We start from the raw sequence: 14,704 nt of genomic DNA, 5'->3' as shown, positions 1-14,704 counted from the left end.
AAAGAGAAACATCAAATTTGAATGATAGATTGAGAATGCAAAGTAATCGAGCGGTTGCAAACAGATCAGGCGATGCACGACTTCAACATGACATGTATAAACAAGCTTTTAATTACGATCCTTCAGCAGACTACAATCAACACCCAAATAATACAACTAATAACGTTGTTTACCAAAACGCATTAAAATAAACAAAAAACTTTTATAATAGATTTTATGATATGCTACGATGTATTAGTAGAGCAATAAATTAATTGGAAAAACGTATAATAAAATTAGTATTTCTTTTCGATGCTTGATTGATGTAGCCCTCTCTACTGCCACGCGAGCGGAGCCGCGGGTTTAGGCTAGTATGTTCATAATGCAACTAAAGTCTTAAAAGTTATGAAAAAATACTTATACATGCATATTAAAAATCCCAGTGCTAAACAGATGCAGATCCTTGTTGCAGGTACATTATCAAATTCACGTTACAGGCAAGGATTGTTCATTATTTTCATTTATTGATAATCTATAAGCAGTTAATCAGCAAATTGATACACATCCACGGTGAACGTTTTCGTTGCATGTGTTTAAGCGATAGTTGCATGAGATAAATGATAACTCTCGGGACCAGGGACTATATGGAAGGAGAATGCTCGTCGGTATAAGTCCATGAGTGTCTCACATAGGCCAAAAGACTGTTAATGAATGCTGTACGTCACGTGAAAACAGACAGACATTGCACTTTATTGTGTGTGAAGAACAGCCGAATATCCATAAGAAAAAAATCAAGAGGTCCGTTATGTCATAATGAACTGTAAGGCCAACCTGGAAAAAGTAATCTGACAATCCTAACCTACAAACACTATTTGTTACATGTTTGCAGTCGAGTTGTATATGATGAAATTATTTTTTTTATCAATACAAGCTAATTGCTACACGGTCTAGACGAATGTAAAAGATTTTGTGTGTACAATTATCATAGGATGTATCTTCTCATTGTGATGAAAGTGTCTAAGTGTTAATTATGGCAATAAATAATATTATAGTTCGTAGAAGTTGGAGCCCGTTAAGGAAACTGAAAGATAAATATTTTGAGTCCAAAAATCTGAAATCTATCATATGTAAATATTGAAAATTCAAGAGTACACAGAGAAGTCTTCCTTTGAATGCTTAGCGATGATATCTTCGACATAATAGTAGTAACAAATCTTTTTGGACCCAGCTTTACAATCTACTCTACATCATTGATGGTTATTGTATGATAAGGCAGAAAATGAGGGGGGGGGTTATAGCTGTGTAGTTTAGAAATAGTCCACATTGTAAATTAATAATATCATCCAATCCTAGATATATTAAGAGAATTGGACACATAATATACAAGAAACGCGTGTATGGAAACTGTTATTGTGTAGGCTATCGACCCCCTCGGTGGATGAGCTTGTAGAGTTGTTTGATGTTTTAGAAAATTTATTACCTATGAATGATAACTTTGTATTATTAGATGATCTCAATACGTAGTTATAATATAAATTTCGGTGATAAACTTACATTATTAAATTCTGTTAAAACTCTAAACGTAAACATTTTACCATGGGATACAACTTACCATTTACCAAATAGTGATACTTTGTTGGGCCTAATTATTGTGAATTATCTAAACTAAGTGAAGTGGCATGGACAATATCCAATCTCTGGTATTTCATACCACGATTTAATAAATTTCAAATTAAATTTTAGAATTAACTTAAATGTAAATAAAAATTGAACAGTGATTACGGATTGTTTTAAAGATAAAAAGTAATTAATTACAAAATGAATGCTTAAATATGGACTCGAATAATGTATTTAATAATAATTCAGCAAATGATATTATTGTTATGCTGGAGGAGAGATTGTTATTTTTATTTAATAAGTTTGTACCTGAAAGATACATGTAGACACTATGTAAGGACAAAAAATAACGTAGTCTAGGAGTATACACATTTGAGAAATACAAACAAATTTATGGAAAATGTTGAATAATCAAAGCGTTGGTAAAGAAAAAGGAATATATCAGATCACGCTTTAGATATAAATGTATTGAACAATTATTTTTGTTGTATTAGTTATGGCTTAGACAATAACTTTATTGAATATTACAAGAGTAAGAATGGACTAGGAGAGATTCAGAACTCCTTTGGTTTAACAAATGTTAATGCAGACCTAACTTGTAAGGAAATAAACTATATCTCCTTTAATACAGCAGCCAATGATGGAAATTCCATTAAAATTTTTTTAAATTAGCTTATAACGATAGTGCATGTTTTTGTTATATTTTTAATTTTTCACTAAACATTGGTATATATTCGAGTTGGGGGAAGAGAGCATTGATTTTATGTCAAAGATTCATAAATCCGTCAGAATTTAAATACTAAAGTGTGTTTTGGCAACAATATTTTATAATATAGTTTATAAGCAGGTTAGTGCATGTTGATGCAAATAATATTTTATATAAATTTCAATGTTGTTTAATTTTCGTTAGATACAGTATAACTTCTTTATTACAATTGTACCATAAAGATAATTGATCAATCGTATTGCTAATACCCTTACCAATACCAGTCAATGCGGGGCAAGCGGAACAAAAGACCTTTAACGTAATTGCGTCAGCCTCCTCCCCAGCCCAATCGGCTGGTGAGTCTCCTCGTAGGCTCTGTAAGTAAATTGTATACTTTTGACAATAAACGGATTTACATTAAAGTTCGAATAGTTTAGATTTTTCTGTTGAAATAATTTATTTCAGAAGAATAAATGCTTCAAAATATGACAAGCAATCTAAAATAATAGTACACTAATTACTCTATGTGTATTACTCTAATTATAAGCTATGATCTTTGAAAAGATGTTCCAAATAAAGTAGTACGTTTCAAGGATTAGAACCTACCCTCATTTTTATGTGTCGAAACGCATGCATAGGTTAAGTACACACTAAAATAAAATATAAACTCAATCAATATATGCAGGCGAACACTTTCAAGTCATTTTTAATAACATACCTAATTGTTAAAACTCATATATCTGGAGGTCTTGGGTGATTACCATAAATTCCAGCCATGTCATCCACCCCGGGAGGTTTCACTTCTCTATAGCTTATACCTTCCAGTTGAAACAGTGGGAACAGCAAAACATGAGTATCACAGCTGGGGAACCCCATGGATGTCCTGCACCGGGACTTCACCAACAGTAAATGTTGAGATATTTGGGTAAAATGGTGGATATAAACATGAGAGTACCTTCTCCTACCCTCTTTGACTGACTGGAAGAGGCTAGAACAGAACTAGCCTCCCCTTCTTCCAAGGTGACCTGATTGATTTATAGACGCTCTTCAGTCTTTGTTATTGAGGTTACTCAATCGGGCTCCTCATGAATCTCCTCGTCGATCTAGAGTGGAGACTGCCCTTACCACCAAATGTACCCATCCTTAAAATCGTATCAAGCAGAAGAAAGCTAGAAGGTTCTTTTAGAACTAAGTGTAATGAGACGTGTCTTCACATTCTTGTCCTAAGTGAACAAGAGAACTACATGCCAACGGTTTGAAGCTTCACAAATTGCACTGAAAAATCACACCCGAACCTAACACAGACAGTGAAATAATATAAGCACTTACTGTGGCAACGGAGCACGTCATCCTAATCATGATGGGAATAAGATGGTAATGGTTTGGAAGAAAGGATAAAAAGGCTTCGTTAATCCATCGTCAGTAATAAACTAAACAAAGGAATGAAATCATTGTAGTAACTAGACGTACAAATATATGTGGTTGATATATGTAACTTATAAGTACCGTAATGTAGTGTGTTGTAAGTAGTAGTGTAGTGCCCTTCAAGTACTTGTATCAGTCTGTAAGCAATTCCCTTTATCTTCTTCTTGTATCGCGGTTGCTTCAAGTGTTTTGTTGTGAACGTTTCGTATTGATTTGACCACTTTCGGAAAAATTCCATTTGGAGAACTGTTTTGACGACTTATAGTGTCGAGGCAAACTAAAATATGTAGAGTGTTTACTGAAGTAATTTTAAAGAATGGAATTGAATGTTTCAATAATATTATATAAAATAAATTATTCATAAATCATTCTGGACAAAATCCAATTTTTAATTATGGATTCCAAGGGTTTTATAGGAACAACTCTTTAAATATGTTTGCGATATTTCCATTTTCATACTCTTGTTATTGACCCGCCATCCCCATTTTGCGGCGTTGTGGCCATTCTGTCATTTCGGTAAATCTTTTTTGACAAAAATACTATTCAAGTATGAAGTTTCCAAATTTGAGTTAATTGGCGATTTTTTATTCGAGTCTGTTTATTTATAAATAATCATCCCTCAGAGTATAAACATATTTAATTTGAGAAGTTTGTTTGTTACATGCAATTTTAATGACGACGCGGATTCTGTTAACCGATTGAATATAATAGTCTAATTAGCAATAATTATTATTTTTATACTAATGTATTATTGTAATTAACTATCATATCATATTAGCCTGGTAAAATAATCAATCGTTGAGTGGAAAACCCTATTTAATCAAATTTAATTTCGGCTTTGGTCCTTACTTTTTTTGTGTTTAAACAATAAATAATAAAATGGCTCGAGTTTTTCTAAAATATTATTTCGCTGACAGAAGTATCTGAAAATACCATGTTTAAAAACTAACTAAAAACTGCAAAATTTACTACGTAAAACACGTCTTTTCCATATGCTTATGTCAAAAACCACTAAGAGGCCCAATCTTTGTAATATTTAATACGTAGTTTTTATTTATAAAATATGCATTTGACGTCCGTAAAGTTTATTGTACAGTAGCAAAATATCTGAAAAGCCAAATGCAACACATTTAAACGATATTCACACATTCCTAGATTCATACAACACAATCTCCGTTTTCCTCCGGTCTGAAACTTATTTTGCTTGAAAGCTTTTACTCGTATATTAAAACATACTTCTGCAAATTGCACTACCGGCGTGCACCAGATGTGATGGCGACTTTATTTCAAATATAACTGGACACAATTATTGTATACTTATCAGCGCACTAATGTAAACATGGCTGCTCTAAGTAGGTAATAGAGCGGTAGCTCTAAATATTGCTTATCGATACAAATAACTTTTCTCACCAGTTGAACATTAATTTAGTGGAGAAGAGAATCGTTAGAATATCGTACGCGGCTTTGAGTGGCATGTTTTGGAATATCTAAATATTGACGGTTCCCTACGGGACCCACACGGGAACACGTTGGGAGACAACGTAGAGACGTTGTCACTATTCCTAAATTTATCCAAAAATTTAAAGAGGTTTATCACAACAAGAATATATTTAAACGTAAACTTACAGATTTTTTTGAAAAAATGAACTTGTTTTTCAACTTTCTAGTGTTAATGTGGATAACAGTGCATTTGGTAGAGGCAACCATCGGGGGTATCCTCTGTTGTTTAAAGGTTTTGAAGCGTGTGGTCACAGAGCTCAAAAACCAAATTCAAAGAACTTGAACCTCCCAGTTTCAGACTTTCAATGATGCTGCTGCATTTAAATTACGTAGCCAAAGTAATTAGCTTTAATAACCCAGACAAATTTGTCTAGAGAACAGTTTGAAATGATAAAAAAGTGTATTCATGAACTTTGATACAAAATCGTTCCTTCTTATAAAAAAGTTCAGGAAGCAAAAAAGATGTAAAATCATAACTATGTAAAAATCACAACTCACAAAATGTAAATATTACTGAGACCTCAGCAGAGGAGCCACATCAAAGTGGGCTTGATCACATAACAAGCAGAATTTTTGAAACTGTGACATCAGATGAAAACATCTAAGTAATATTTGGAGACATCAATCTCCATACTTAGTTGGCCTGCGAAGGAGCGTCTGGTCAAGCTCAATATAAACATCGATTTTGTGAGAAAGTGGATAGCAATTCCGATGCAAACTTGTTCATTACATCAATGATTCCATTACAGATAACTTCAGGAGTAAACCTTGAAATTTGCATAGGAAAATATCCTCGTCCATTATCAACAAATTACTGCAGGTGCTCACAATTTCAGTTAAAACCGGAGACGCCAGAACAAAATAACAGCATAAAGGTAGCGGGTTGATGATGAAATAAAGCACATCAACACTACATATATAACTCTGGGGGAAAATCTCCCTAATCATAAATTGCACTCTACAATGATTGAAGGTAAGGTGGCCAAGATGGTAATTGACACGTCCTCCGCTAGTAACCATATATCATTTGTGGTGTAAAAACCTTCAGAGTTTATGATTTAACTAAATTTAGATAAAACCAGCCAACGACAAATTTCTAAGACTTGGTATATCCCCTTTATATGCACGCATACGGTATATGGAATTTGTATTTAAAAACAGCTACCATATTGAATTTAAAGCATGTAGATCTTCTATTTTAAGCAGTCAAGGGATGAAACTAAGAAGACAGTTCATGATGAATTTATGGAAAAACTTGGTTTAAGAGAAGATGAAGTAAAGCAAGGAACAGGAACCATGAACGATGGAAGCACCTCGCGTACATTTTTTAATGATCCTATTGTTACTGCTGTTACTGTAAATAATCAAAGTAGAAGAAGTTAATTTGATCACACGACTAGCAACAAAACTGCAAGTGATCAATTGCCAATTTCAAGTCAGTTCATCCGAATTCCGAAGTTAGACTGAAGATACCGCCAAACTAACTATTTCTTTGTACCACTAGTAAAAACTGCCTGCACCTGTCCTACAAGATTGGCATTTATCTTTTTTCTACAAGATACATGATAAAGTGAAGATTGGCACACTCACTCCCCAATCTCCTCGACCAAGAAATGTTCGCATGAGCAAAGGTTCAATACCATGCTATTTCACGGTGCGAAGATAATAGATAGTGCACCTTTTCTTGAACGGCAAATAATCAGGCATTTTCAACAAGATGATGGCGATTTCAGATCCAGTCATAGCACACCTTAAGCCCATGACAAAAAAGGCACATTTAGATCTGAGTGAAGAGGCACAAAAATTGCCATTATGTTTTTTATTAGGCTGGGTGAATCTGCGACTTTTGACTTTTGAGAAGTTGCAAAAAGTTTATGGGCAATATTCATTATCAAGTACACAAGTTTTTCGGTGGTATAAGGCATTTTTAGGGGGCCGAGAGTAATGAGTATAGAGTTCAGTATTGTTTCACTCTTCATCAGATTCTGACACAAAATTGGGCATGAGAAAGGTATGTGCTAATATGGAACCAAAAACCTGACTTTTGAACAAAAAGACAATCGCAACAAATTTGTGCCTTGATTTTGTGGACCGTATTGGAAATTACCCTCATATTTTCGGTTATGTGATTACTGGTGACGATTCATGGGTTTCGAGTACGATCCCGAGACAAAATTACAAAGTGAAGATTGGCACACTCACTCCCCAATCTCCTCGACCAAGAAATACTCGCATGAGCAAAGGTTCAAGACCATGCTTTTTTGTTTGTTTGTTTGATAGCAGGGGGATCGATCACAGATAATTTTTACCTCAAGGCCATCCTGTTAATCAAGACTTTTATAAAAAAAGTCCTTGAACGGCTCAGAAAAAAGGTATTACGCGTCAGAACGGACATTTCAGACCATTGGATGCTCCATTATAACAATGCCACCTGTCGTACGGCAGTTTCTATCAACCAGTTTTTGACCGATAAAAAGATATTCCTGTGACTCCCCAGCCCCCATATTCATCTGGTCTCAGTCACTGTGACTTTAAATGAAATGAAACTAAAAATGTCTTTATTCAATACAACGTTAAAACATACTCAATTGGCGAGGTTTGAACTATTAAGTCCTCTCTTAACCCTAACCATAAATTAATAAACGATACTATTACTGTAAAACAAGAGGCAGAATACAGTTTACATTACTATTTTACATTCAACAAATTTAATATATATTTATATAAAGTAATAAAATCAAATGAAGGTTCTCTATGAAACTAAAAATAAATAAATAGAATAAAACTTACAAGGAAATTAACAGAATTCACCCATCACCCATACCCTATGCCACGATATCGTCAACCCGACTTGTGTCTGTTTCTTAAGACAATAAACACTTGAAAGAGCGTCATCTTGGTAGTATTGAAACATCCAACAGAGTCGTAACCGAGGAACTTTAGTTATCGCCTTTAGGCTCTTAGGACCTTACGGTCGGCTTTTAGGGCTTTAGGAGTGTGATGCCTTCCAGCTCTGCTATGAAAGATGGAAAGTCCAGTGAAACTACTTTCAAAAGTGATCAAACCAATGTGTACAAATAAAGTTAAATAGTTCAAATAACAAATCAGTCTCATTACTTTTCTGCCACACCTCGTATATCCTGTGTTTCTTTTCTCGAAGAAATATTATGGTATATTTAAAACAAGTAATTAATGGAAATATTTTTCCTAAATTATATTGTAATGTGTTTTAATATTTATTGTAATGGAACGTATAAAATTATTAAAATTCTTTATTCTTGTAACTACCTTGTCTTCAGTAACCATTAGGCCTTTCATGTTTAGCAGTTAGTGTTATAGCCCAGAAATTATTGATTATGAACAATTTCATTGAATTTAGGAAGACATTTCAATGTAGAATAAACTTTTAAATGAAACACTATTGCACTTTTCCCCACTGAGGACCGTAGCATTGAGAAGTAACTGCATGAATAATGATGTTTTTGACTCATTTAAAACCGGCGTGGCAAGTCTAGGTTAATCTTTCAATAAATTTTATATTTTACGTTGCTGATTGCTTGTCATTCAACATTGTTATTTATTGCAAACTGGTTGAATAATGTGTTATTATTACATCTAGTACCATTTTCATTCATTCAAAACAGAGCCGACCACAAAAAACTGAAATATAATGAGCTAAATAGCGTCGAACTGTTAAAATAATATGACTTTCATCCTCTAGTTTCCAATGAGAAAATGCCACGTGTTTAAGAATTGCTGAAAGGCAGGCGGTACTCTGACCACTGTGTAGGGCATACTGCCAATTGCGTTTATACTTTACATAATCCGTCAAGGCAGTCCAGGTTCGTGGTCTCAATACAGTAATAAACAGGAAAATCGAATAGAAATTGTGTTTTACTCGTACTATTAGCCAATGGAGATTAGGGGACAAATTACACGTAAAATCGTTTCATTTAAACACCAACACGTGCAGTAGGAAAAAACTACACATTATTGTGACTGATTTGTTTCTTTTGAATAGTTATTCATTTCAATTGTAACTGAAACATCAAGGAAGTTGTATATTATTGGAATAATTCAAATTTTCATGTTCCATTGACATTTTAAATTCAATGTATACAGTATTACTGAATGGGAAAACTCATGTTAGTAGGCAATATGTTGATGTAATGTTAGAAGTACATTACAATCGGGGTATGATAAGCAAATTAGCAAAGAAACTGAACTAAAAGTGAATCAGGAGTTCGTGACGTTGCTCGTTGATACTGTCCATTCGTTTGATAAAGGAAGTAACCTCTTTTTAGAATACTCTTTAAACACATGCTTATTCAAGAGTTTTATTACCTTGATTTCATTAATATAATTATCTCGTAATATATTTCATAAAAATTTCTTTAATAACTTTTATGAAACCAACCGCTCTATGTGGTTTACACCACTAGCTTCTTTAATTTGTGACTTTGGCAAAGGGCATGCAGATTTATTCCTGAGGAGTTATGGGAGTTAAGGGACTGTATGCAGTTAAGGGAGATGTATAGAATAAACAGGCAATTAGCCAGAATTTACTCCTCAGATATTTTCCAGCATATGTGGTTATCAAGGTACTCTGATAACAGGCCAAATACGGAGGCACATTTTGTCCATTAAGGTGATTGTGTGTTTTGATGGAAGAGAGGTGGCTCCGATTTTAGAGGCAGATTACTAAGGAGTATGAAGGAATATTTCAATATAAAATATGTCTGGAGAACAATATCTAATGTTGTATTGATCTTCACCATCGTTATAAATAATTAATAACCATTATATTACAAATCTGGTTCGATTTGGTATGAAACGATAATATTTCTATGAATACGATTGATGTTATTTTAAATTCTGCACGCAAACATTCTCTATAAAGCTCTTTTTTATATAAATGAGTATATAATATTAGACAGCTCTCTCAGGCACTTTGTTCATGCCTTTTTGAATTTTATTCTCTACGTGGTTTAACCCTAAATCAACGGGTGTACTAATTCGTTGCTCTTACGTACTGCCTCGCACTGATGGCCAGAGGCATTAGTGTCAGACCTTCTGTAAACTATAAATACTGTCTAATCTCATCTAAATTAGAAAGATACGGCTATACACTGTAATAGTCATACAGATATCGCTTTCCTTGCGTTATATTACTATTTCACTACATAAATATTCAAAAGTTTTACAGTTAGCTAAATCTCACGTTCTAGCTGAATTAAACGTTTATGAGATTAATTATGTCGCTGACATCGATTACAACATTGAACACTCGTGAATTATTGTGTTTATTGCAATGTACTGTACAACATGTGTACCATCCACAATTACAAGATCAAATCGTATTCAATTTTAAAATATCAACGAATATACATTACTTTTGTGGTTATTGTGTTAAAGTGGACCATAACATTTATATCAAGTTTATGAAATAAATACACGTAAGAATATATATGAAATATCATTATATATTGGTGCATGAATAACACGTTTATATTACATATAATTTATATGAATACATCGAGTCATTCCTAAGTATTTTGGATTGCAAATTGTTTGTATGTTGTAATGTATACAGCCTTGAGCATGTATAAGATTAATTAGTAATATTTTATTTAGACAAAGATTGTTATTGAACTTTTCCACTGCCCTGATGGGTTAGGAACGTTTTATTTTTAGGATGTGGTGTTCAGTGGACCTGTTTTAAGAACTGCTATGGTTGGTGTTTAATATAGTCGCCTAAGAGCCACAATGTGTATTTTTTAAGTACAACTTTTTACTTGTTATCTCTGAGTGTATTATCTTATAAATAAGTTTCTCACTAAACTTATTTTTAAATTTTTATAATGCTTATTCTTATTCTTTAAAGTTTTTGACACCTAATGTAGCAAACTGATTGCAGCCCACAAAACGCGGTTTTCTGTTTCTGAGGAATATAATTACGGCGAAATGTCAGAAATCATATTATCCTCTCAATAAGTTTTAATACTACACCATTGCTCCGCTGTTAATATGTGTAATTGGTTTTCAGTTTCGCTTACTAATTAGTACCTGAATCATCGAGTTCTACGAGGCCAATGGATGAACAATTGGAGACCGGCTTTTGTACTGGAAACAAGGAGAGGAGTGGGAAGTCACCAGAATTACTGCTTAGGAAGATCAGGCAAAGTAAACAAATCCTGCAGAAGAACTTTCATTTTGGAGAAAAGTTGAAAAAGAAAAAGAGGAATAAAAAGAACTAGTAAGGACATTCTTAAATATGTCTACCATTGGTATTACTTGTACTATCACGTCAATTTATTATATTTAAATCTGAGGCATTATAATTATTTCCGTTTTAATATTAAGTGTTATATTCTGAAGTAATCTCATATTCAGTTGCAAGTGGTGCATCTCTGTGTTGCTTACCCTTATGTCAAAAACATCCCAATGATGTTTACCTTAGTCTGGAAGAAAATCCGTAAGTAATTTTGCTGTGGTAGTGCCATTTAGAGATTGTGGATTACTATATTGTAACATTTATTTTGCACATCATGGTTATCTTCATTGCATTTTTTAATATTATCGTTGCAAGTAGTCCGTTGAAGCAGAATCTTAAGATAAAAGTGGAGTCGCCAAGTTTCTTATACAGGTTCAATTTATAATCTAGGTTGCCATTTATTGAGTTTAGTAAACAATTGTTATTCTCATAATTTAAAGTAGCAACATCTTGTCCTAAATTTAGTTCTTCGACTTTCCTAATAATTCTACTATTAAAATCACAACTAAACCTTCAGGATTAAGATGGAAGCCTTACCTGGTGGCCCTCGTATTCCTCTACGCTTTATTACATTTTTTATGCCATCCGAACTTGTCAACACAATAGTTTTGACAAGTTTTATATCACTCTAAAATATTAAGAGTGATGTTTATACTGTTTATATTTTTACTGTATTTTACAAACTCTTTAATGTAGGCCAAGGTAATGTTTACGGATTAAAAATTGAATTATTATACAAGGCAATCAGTAGTTAGCGTAATTTCATGTTTAATAAATCAATATGTAATCGTTATTTATTCAAATTACACCACGGATACACTGAATACATTAAAAATACGGTCAGATGAGTTGTTTCCAGTACTGCAATGAGAGACGATGTAGTTTTCCAGGTGATCCTGCCTTCAAGTAAATTCCGCAGAGAATAATAAATCTTTTTGGTAGAGCTACTTTAGTCGAGACCTTAGTTGAGTTTGGTTCTCGATGAAGGTGTCTATCTCCTTAATAAAATGGATGATGTAATGCTTGCCTTCTTTAAATTAGCGACATTTTATTTTAATAATTGAATTACTTTTAGAATGTTTGCTGAACAAATATATTATCTCTTGAAGTTGTTGGCTATTCATTACGGATCTATGTATGTATATAGTGGCTAGAGATTGGTTCTAGGAGTATTCATGGTGAATAACTGGGTGTTACAACCGTACCTATAAATACTCTCTCTGCGCCATTACTTTTTGGAGTATTGGGACCAAGGTACTAGCGCGTAGCCAAACTGTATTAATGAATATTGCAATGTATTACGTTTGCAATTATGTATTTTGAAATACATTAATGATATTTTCATGTATTAAAGAATAAAATTTTATTTGGCGAAAAACATATAAAATATATTTCTAGTATCTATCATGTATCTACTAATATTTCCATTCATAATATACACAAACTCCTTAAACCTTTGAGTGCCGCAGCGTCTACATAGTAAACACAACTTGACTTCGTTATTATTTTTTTTTGTTCGGCAGTTAAATTTTTCAATGTAATGGTATTTCTAAATTTCCTTAAAGAACCACTGAAAATCCATATTTTAAGTAGTCTTGAAGAGCCCGTACTCAAAGTGTAAGCTTGCTTAAGTAATTTGCACCCTAAGAAACTTTGAGACATAACAGAGCTACCCACAACTCTCACGAAACCAGTTTTGTCTTCCCCGATAGTTTGAATACATCGGTATTACAGATATCTAGTACTTCATTAAGCAATATTCCGTTTCTTTGGAAACAATAAGTTAAATTACTGGTTTTTATAGAGGCGAGAAATCCAAGGTCGTTTCGTCTATAAGTCTATGGAGAGAGGAGTGTCATCCGCAAACTGAGAGACTTTGACATTGATACTGTACAATTAATGCAAGTTAGCAGTTCTTTAATAATTTGGAGAACATTTAGAGAACCCATAACTGACCCTTGAGGAACCCCGTACTAGGGTGAAGCGAGGACGTTCTCTAAATTCAATATTATTTTGAAGACTGAAGTCTATACTAGTATTAAAATTGTTGAACGCCTTCAAGATTATCTATGATAAAAGTCTTGGTTGCATATGTTTCCTTTGTGCAAGTACCTAAAACTAAATATACGTCATATATCTTGTAATATAATTTATTTCATTAAGTTTTAAAACAATGCACCGTATACAAAATTGTCATGATTTTTGGCAATCGATACGCCCCTTAAGAAGTAACCATTAATTGATTCTATTGTCTCTTGGGTGTTATAAAATGTTAGTTTTGTAAGTCTCATATTTTATTTCAAACCATTTTACACCTAAATGTACAGTATTGGCCGCTGATATATCACATTCGATATACGTTTTCATATATTTTCAACCGAAACGTCCTTTATGAAATTCTATCGTTACCTGATCGTCTGTGCGATAACTCTTAATCGAAAGGCCTTAGTCTAGAAACTTAGTTCATTCGTCCGAGGAAAGTCGTCTTGGTTCTATTGATTTTGGGGCCAAAAAGTCAAGGGACAGAAAATCAATTATCAGTTTGTATAGAATTTCATTGCATTCTGTGGGGTGCTTCGATGATCTGTTTGTGAGCTTTCAATTTACTTTAATTAGCTGTAGTTAATTTTCAAGTAATGCATATTTTATACGTACCTTTATATCAGTTTGCGGGACTAGTTGATTATATATTATATATTGCAGTTATTTTAATAACAATTTCTGTATTTGCATTGCCTTAAAATAATAATTTTTCTTTAATTTTTACTTAAAACTGTAGTTTAACTCTGCAGAACATTAAAACTAACCAGTATTAATATTTACTTATTTTTCGTATTCCATTTTTTCTACTAAATCAAATCAAATAAAATCAAATTACTCTTTATTTTCAAATATACAATAATTACAATTACATGATTATTATTATGAAAATACCGCCACATGGGCCGAGGCCTGTGCGTGACGGCGAGCTCTTATTTACAACAGTTTTAATAGAACAGACCTTTTTATAAATCCATAAAATAAGCAAAATTCAGCTCACACAATCAGTCCCACAAAATAAAATAAAAGTTACGAAAAAAAATATCTAAGCAAGTATTACGAATAAAAAATATTAAGTTTTATGAAAACTTTATACAGTAAATATTTATTCAAATTTATATTTTTCAGTGTTTATAAGTTCTTTGTTGGACAGTATTGTCTTA

The sequence above is a fragment of the Homalodisca vitripennis genome, chromosome X (assembly GCF_021130785.1).
Source record: "Homalodisca vitripennis isolate AUS2020 chromosome X, UT_GWSS_2.1, whole genome shotgun sequence".
NCBI lineage: Eukaryota > Metazoa > Arthropoda > Insecta > Hemiptera > Cicadellidae > Homalodisca > Homalodisca vitripennis.
This window is presented reverse-complemented; position numbering follows the sequence as displayed.